Below are 6,751 nucleotides of genomic sequence, written 5' to 3'. Positions count from 1 at the left end.
CACCATGATGACTCACCACAGGCTGAAAGGCCACAAACTAACCTACCATGGATTGAAACCCCCCAAAATATGGGCCCAAACAAACTTTTCCTCTTTTTTGTGGTACTTGGGAGTAGAACCCAGGGGCTTTCTACCTCCAGGCTATACCCCCAAGCTCTGTTTTATGATTTATTTGGAAACAGAGTCTCACTAAGATGCTGAGAGCCTCACGAAGTAGCTGAGGCTGGCTTCGAACTAAGTAGATCGAGGCTGTGCGATCCTCCTGTCTCAGCTTCCCAAGGGCTGGGATTACAAGCGTGCGCCACCACGCCCGGCCTAACTTTTCCTCTTTTTACGTTGATTATTTCAGGTTTGTTTGTTACAGTAGTAGACAGTTGACTGACCTATCTTGCTCCAGAACACTACTGGGTCTATAAGGATCGATGGGTTAGAATCTCCGCCTTCTAGAGGCAAATTAGTCTTCCGGGGAAAACATACACATATTTCCTGAGAATCAGTTTCCCTCCTTAGAAGGACAGCTCGTGTCCCCTCAGGAGTTGTATACCTCAGCCCCGCTCTGCTGAAATCCCACCTTGAGCCGCTCCTCACTTTGCTTTTCCTAGCAGGCTAAATGCACAGGCCCTACTCCGCTCTGTTGAGAAGTGCCACAGCCACAAGAGCCTCCAGAGGAGGCAGCGGAACCTGAAACAGACCTCTCTCAGATCACATCACCTCTCACAAAGCGTGGGTTAGGATGCAACCCTCCTTCCAAACAATGGCTTAAATAAAATTTAAGTTTGCTTCTTTCTCTGAGAATAAGCAGCACAGGATAGTTAGTATAAGGGTTCAGAAATCCATGCATATTCTGTCTTCTTGAGGCTCTGATGCTATGGTCTAAATGGGCTGCTCTAAAGCTGCTCTTCAATTTTGCATCGGTAGAGTTGCCGCATGCAGAAGAGAATATAGGGTATAAGTGCACAAGCACAGACATCAGCTAGGTGGTCACTGCAGTCTGCACAAGGGATTATGGTGGCTTGGAAGATAGTGGCAGGAGTGGAACGATAAAGAAATGGGTGGGCCTGAGATATCTGAAAGCAGAGTGAAGAGGACTTGAGAGATGGATGTATGTGCGTGTATACATGTGTGATAGGGTAGGAGGATATTCATGAGGGTACTTCTATGGTTTGGGTAAGTGCTCCCCAAAGGCCCAGGCATTAAAGGCCTGGTTTGGTTCCCAGCCTGTGGGAACCAGGAGGTAAGAGTGGAATTAATGAGGATTCTTAGGCTAAGGCTTTAACTATCAGATAGTTCCATTAAATAAGTTATGAAAAACTAGGGAAGAAGAGATTTAGATCAAATCAAGAGTTCAGTCTGAGATGCTTAAACTTGAGGTTTCTATTAGATTTCAAAGAGGTATGAAATTACCTGTGTGCCTACCTTTTTTGTTTGTTGTTTGTTTTGCAGAACAAGGAATCAAACTCAGGGGCATTCTACCTCCGAGGTACACCCCTAACCCTATTTTTCTTTATTTTGAAACAGGTTCTCACTAAGTTGCAGAGGGCCTCATTAAGTAGCTGAGGCTGGCTGCGAACCTGCGATCTTCCTGTCTCAGCCTCCCAATGCTGGAATTGCAAGTGTGGACCACCACACCTGACCCAAGTTTTTGACTATTACTTGGGTTTCTCCTTTCTCTGTATTGATGTTTAAATAAAAATCAGTGCCAAATCCTTACATAAGTCAGAGTAAATCTGTGCCCCTTCCCATTCTTCACTTTCAGTCCTGAAATTTTCTGGCCATTTGCTTCAGCAGCCTCTGTAGCCCTCAATTTCCCCGAGTTCCATTCTGCCTGGTGCTGGTTTCAATTCTGTGTTTCTGCAATCATGCGTTGGGACCAAGTTTATATAAGTCAAGCTATGGGGAACAGACCAATGATTTTTTTTCAAATGATAGAAGATCTTAGAAATTTTTGTCTTATATACGCTTCTTTTGGTTTTATTCATTTATTTGGAATATGCATAGAATCAAATGCATTTTTAGAAAATGGCCAAACAGTATATACATATTAATAATTTGAGTATTTATGACTTGCTATTTCCTATTTTGAGAATAAATATTTATTCTAAGTGAAGACAGAGCAAAAAAAATAAAAGCTACTATATTCTTTGTTTAAAAACCAACTTACGCCGGGCGTGGTGGCGCACGCTTGTAATCCCCACGCTTGGGAGGTGGAGACAGGAGGATCGCGCAGGTTCGAAGCCAGCCACGCTGGCGTAAGAGACCCTGTTTCAAAAATATAAAATAGGTCTGGGAGTGTAGCCCGGAGGTAGAAGGGCTTCCAGGAACCCCAGTACCACCAAAAAATAATAATAAATAAATAAATAAATAAAATAAAATAAAAATAAATAAATAAAAAAATAAAAACCAACTTAGGGGCATCTTTGTGGTCTTAGAGCTACTTTTTAGTTTGGCAGGTATGTGGCAGAAATAATTCCAACAGGCTCTCAAAGCTGACCAAGCTAGAGGACTGAGAAACACTAACTAAACTGGCAATCAACTGATAGCTATTTTGTAGAGCAAATAAATTGCAATGTGAAATAAATCAGACTTGACAATATCAGTACAGCAGATTTCCTCTTTCCCTCTGCAAACCAGTTTACCTATCACTAATTTGCTTTTCAGGTACTTGACATAGAGCCTCAAAAGATATCTCTGTTAAGCCATCTGAATCTGGAAAATTAGCTTTTTTTTTTTTTTTCTCCAGGGAAATTCCTGTCAAGGAATTTCTGTTAGTTTCCTGGAATCTAAGCACCTGCCTCTTGGATAGTATCAGTTAAACACTGACAAATTCCACAAGTACCGTTTCAGTGTGCCATGCAAGTTATCACGCAGTTGGAGAGGGGGGACAGGTTCATCTTACATGATATTTGAGCCATGTCTTCTTGGCACAAGTACTGTTCATTTTACAACTCTACCAACAAATTTGGAAGCCATCTCTCCAACTTTCTGTGTTATATTATTTTCTGTTTTCCCTTTTGGAAGATGATCTTTTTCTTCTTCTGTCCTCATATTCTGGATTTGCTAGTATAGTCCTTATGTGCCAACAAAATTCAAGGTGCAAGAATGACCATAACGCTGAGTGTCAGAATCATTAAATTGACTAAGAATTCACACATTTTTCAAAAATAAATTACTTGAACTAATTAGGAAGGTAGCCAGAGCTGGAGGAGAGGCCAGCAATGAGTTTCCACCCAGTCTCACAACTTCAACACTGCTACTCAGGATTAAATCTCCAACACATGAACCTCTGGGGACAAACCGGTTCCAAACCACAGCACCCCCTTATGCCCTGGCCCGCGGACTGCCCCAGGATGCTCTTTTTTTCTTAAAGTCAGAGAGGGAGAGAGCATTTCTTTACAAAACGGGTTGCATCTTAGTGACATGATCATGTGCATCACTGCATCTTTGTCCTGTTCTGTTGGTGGGAGGCAGGCCAGGTTCTACCCATACCCAGGGATTCTGATCACACAAGGGCACTTCGGTTTTCTTTCAATTCCTGGAAGGCGCCACATTCTTTTCCAGTTCGGGTCATTGGCATTTATTATTTCTCTTTCCCAAATGCTTATTTCTTCTCTCCCTCAAACCTCAAACCTGTGATCCTCCTGTCTTAATCTCCCAAGTACTGGCATTACAGGTGTTTGCACCATTTCGAGGAAAGAACATTTAATGTTGCTGAACAAGGCATATGGCCTCAAACCTGTGATCCTCCTGTCTTAATCTCCCAAGTACTGGCATTACAGGTGTTTGCACCATTTCGAGGAAAGAACATTTAATGTTGCTGAACAAGGCATATGTTCAATTTAATAAATTTTACTTTTAATGCTTTAATTATATTTTCTTTTAGGTTTTTTTTTGTGTGTTACTGGAGATTGAACTCAGGATTGTTATACCTCTGAACTATAACCTTTATTTTATGCTTTAGAACAGGACTTACTCAAGTTGCTGAGGGTCTCACTAAATTGCTGAGGCTGGCCTCGAATCTGTGATCTTCCTGTCTTAATCTCTCTAGTACTAGGATTATAGGCATGTACCACCACACTGGCCATATTTACTTCCTAAAAGTTATTTTGTTTTTCTCTCTCTAGTTTCTTGAATTAATTTGCTTTTAATCTTTCTTCTTCTTAGATATACTATTTAAATTGATATACTATACTGAGTACTGTTTTTACTATATCATTTTGGTTTAGATAATAATTTCTTAATTTTAGTTTACTTAAAGAGTTTCTAATTTTAGTTCTGATTTCTGAACACTTTGAAAGTTCCTTAGAAACATTAATTTTTTTTATTCTCTTCATAATTTCTAGCTTTATTTGGTTGAGATTAGAGAATCAAGATAATATGATTTCTGCTCTCAAGAATTTCTTGGAATTTGAAATATTTCTCTTTGACTTGATTTATGTTCAATTTTTGTAGTTATATTCCATGGGTGTTTGAAAACAATATGCATGCTGTTTTTTAAAGCAGGTAAATAAAATCAGATCAAATTAACAAATATAACTTGCTAATTGTGTTATTTAAATTCTTAACATTTTTAAGTTCTGTTCACTTGATCTATCAGCTTCAAAAGGGGAGACCAATATCTCCCTTTTATGTTTACACAATTGTCAATTTCATTTGTATTAATAACACTTTCACTTTATACTTTAGAAATTGTTAAGTTAAAGTTCTTTGTCGGGATCCAGCCCGACAGCTGGCGGGGTTTGATGAGATGATGAGTACCGACGACTCGAACACAAACCCACGAGCCGGGAGTCAAGTCAAGCAAGATCTCATTTATTTCTCACCAAACAATCATATATATAGCACCAAGCCACGAGGGGAATTCCCATGAGAAATAGCCTAGCCTATCCGGGATAAAGATCACTAGCACGTAGTTTACAGCCAATCGCAGGCCAGTACATGAGCCATTCATGTGTGCAGAAAGCTCCTTTAAAGGTAGAAAGGGAAAAACTGCTCAGTCTCCCCACCCATAATGAATGGGGAAACCACGCCTTCGTAGCTTCCTCCAGGTGCCATCTTTAGCCCATTTTCTGCTGAATCACTTTACTTAAAGTTTTGCCTTAGGCTGCTGGCCGCTCAGGCCGAGGGAGGCTGCATCTCCTTAGGCGCTGTATGGACACACCCCATCAATTCTTGACTATTCTTTTTTTCCTAGGTTGTTTCTTTCATTAATAACAAAATGCTTCCTTTTTCTACTTAAGGATTTTTTTTCATGGTGAATTTGAATTCATGGGAAATTAATATTGCTGTATTTTCTATCTTTTATTTGTGTTTATCTTGGATTTTTGTGAAACTTTGTCTCAATATTGTGGGTCACTTAGGTTTTCATAATGTCTGTTATAAAAGCATATGACTAGACTTAAAAACAGTTTTTTTCTATCTGTTAATAGACAAACTTAATCCACTTATATTATTGGGTCACATTCTGGCATGCCTTTTTCTATTTCCCATTTTCTATTCTTTCTTTTGATCATTTTCTTTCTTCTTATGACCAAGAGAAAATCCTAAAAGTTCCCAGAACATAAAGACCAAGTAACAAAACATAAGCAGCAGCAGGTCAATGGACTTTGCTTTGGCAGACCAGGTCTCTGGGAGACACCAGAGCAGAATCTCCAGCTCTGACGGGAACTGATTTTTAAACCAGAATTGGACAGTCAGACAAACTTGCTGATGAGGGGGAACAAAAGACACCATTGAACATGATTCTACAAGACTTAGAGAATGCTGAGGCTGCCCGCTGGTGGGTCTGGAGCAGGGAAACTGTGCTGGAAGGTCAAAGGTCTCATCTGTCCAGCACTTTGCACTGCGGATTTTCATATTCTTACCTAATTGCACTGTTTGTGGATCCAGAGTTTGGAGAACTGGGTCCAGTAAATGATGGCCTTTGGACCAAGTCTACTCTGTTACTGGGTTCTATAAATAAAGTTTGATGATAATGCAGTCATGTTCATTGATTTTGCATGCCCATGGCTGCTCTCCCTCTGCAAAGGCAGCCTTGCGGCTCACAGAACCTAGAACCTAGGGGAGGACTAGAGAAGAAAGAGGGGCACCAGGGGGATAATATGTAGGAGGCACTTCTTTTCGATGGTGGCCCTGCACTTGAATGACGTTGAACATAAGCCAATTAAATTTGACTCTTTAGCCAATGCTCTAGCCTCAGCTGTTCTGTCTAAATGTGTACTATGTGGTCCTTAATAGAAATTCTTCCCTGGAACCTGGCTTGAAGTATCTCTGAAATTGTATGCATTTCTAGGATAGTTCTCTAATATATAACACAGACATGGTTTTCTACATCTTGTTCTTTTTTTTTTTTTTTTTTTTTTGCGGGTATGGAGATGGAACCCAGAGGCATTTGACTTCCGAGCTACACCCCCTGCCCAATTTTTTATTCTTTATTCTGAAACAGGGTCTCACTGAGTTGCAGAGGGCCTCATTAAGTAGCTGAGGCTGTCCGCGAACCGCGATCCTCAGGTCTCAGCCTCCCGAATGCTGGGATTACAAGCGTGCACCACCACAACCGGCTTCATCTTGTTCTTAATCTGGTCAGATAAGCTTTTTAATTTTGTGATTCATGATGTTTTAAAGACAGTTTATCTAGATATTTGGGGAAGAAGAGGAGGTGGATCTATTTTACAAAGAAATCTAATGATTTAATTCAAAACATAACATTTTAATATAATCTGCTATTCTTTTTTTCTATCCCTCACCCCCGTTT

Source organism: Muscardinus avellanarius (assembly GCF_963383645.1).
Source record: "Muscardinus avellanarius genome assembly, chromosome: 9".
Lineage (NCBI taxonomy): Eukaryota > Metazoa > Chordata > Mammalia > Rodentia > Gliridae > Muscardinus > Muscardinus avellanarius.
The sequence above is the reverse complement of the archived record's forward strand: the minus strand, read 5'-3'. Positions refer to the sequence as shown.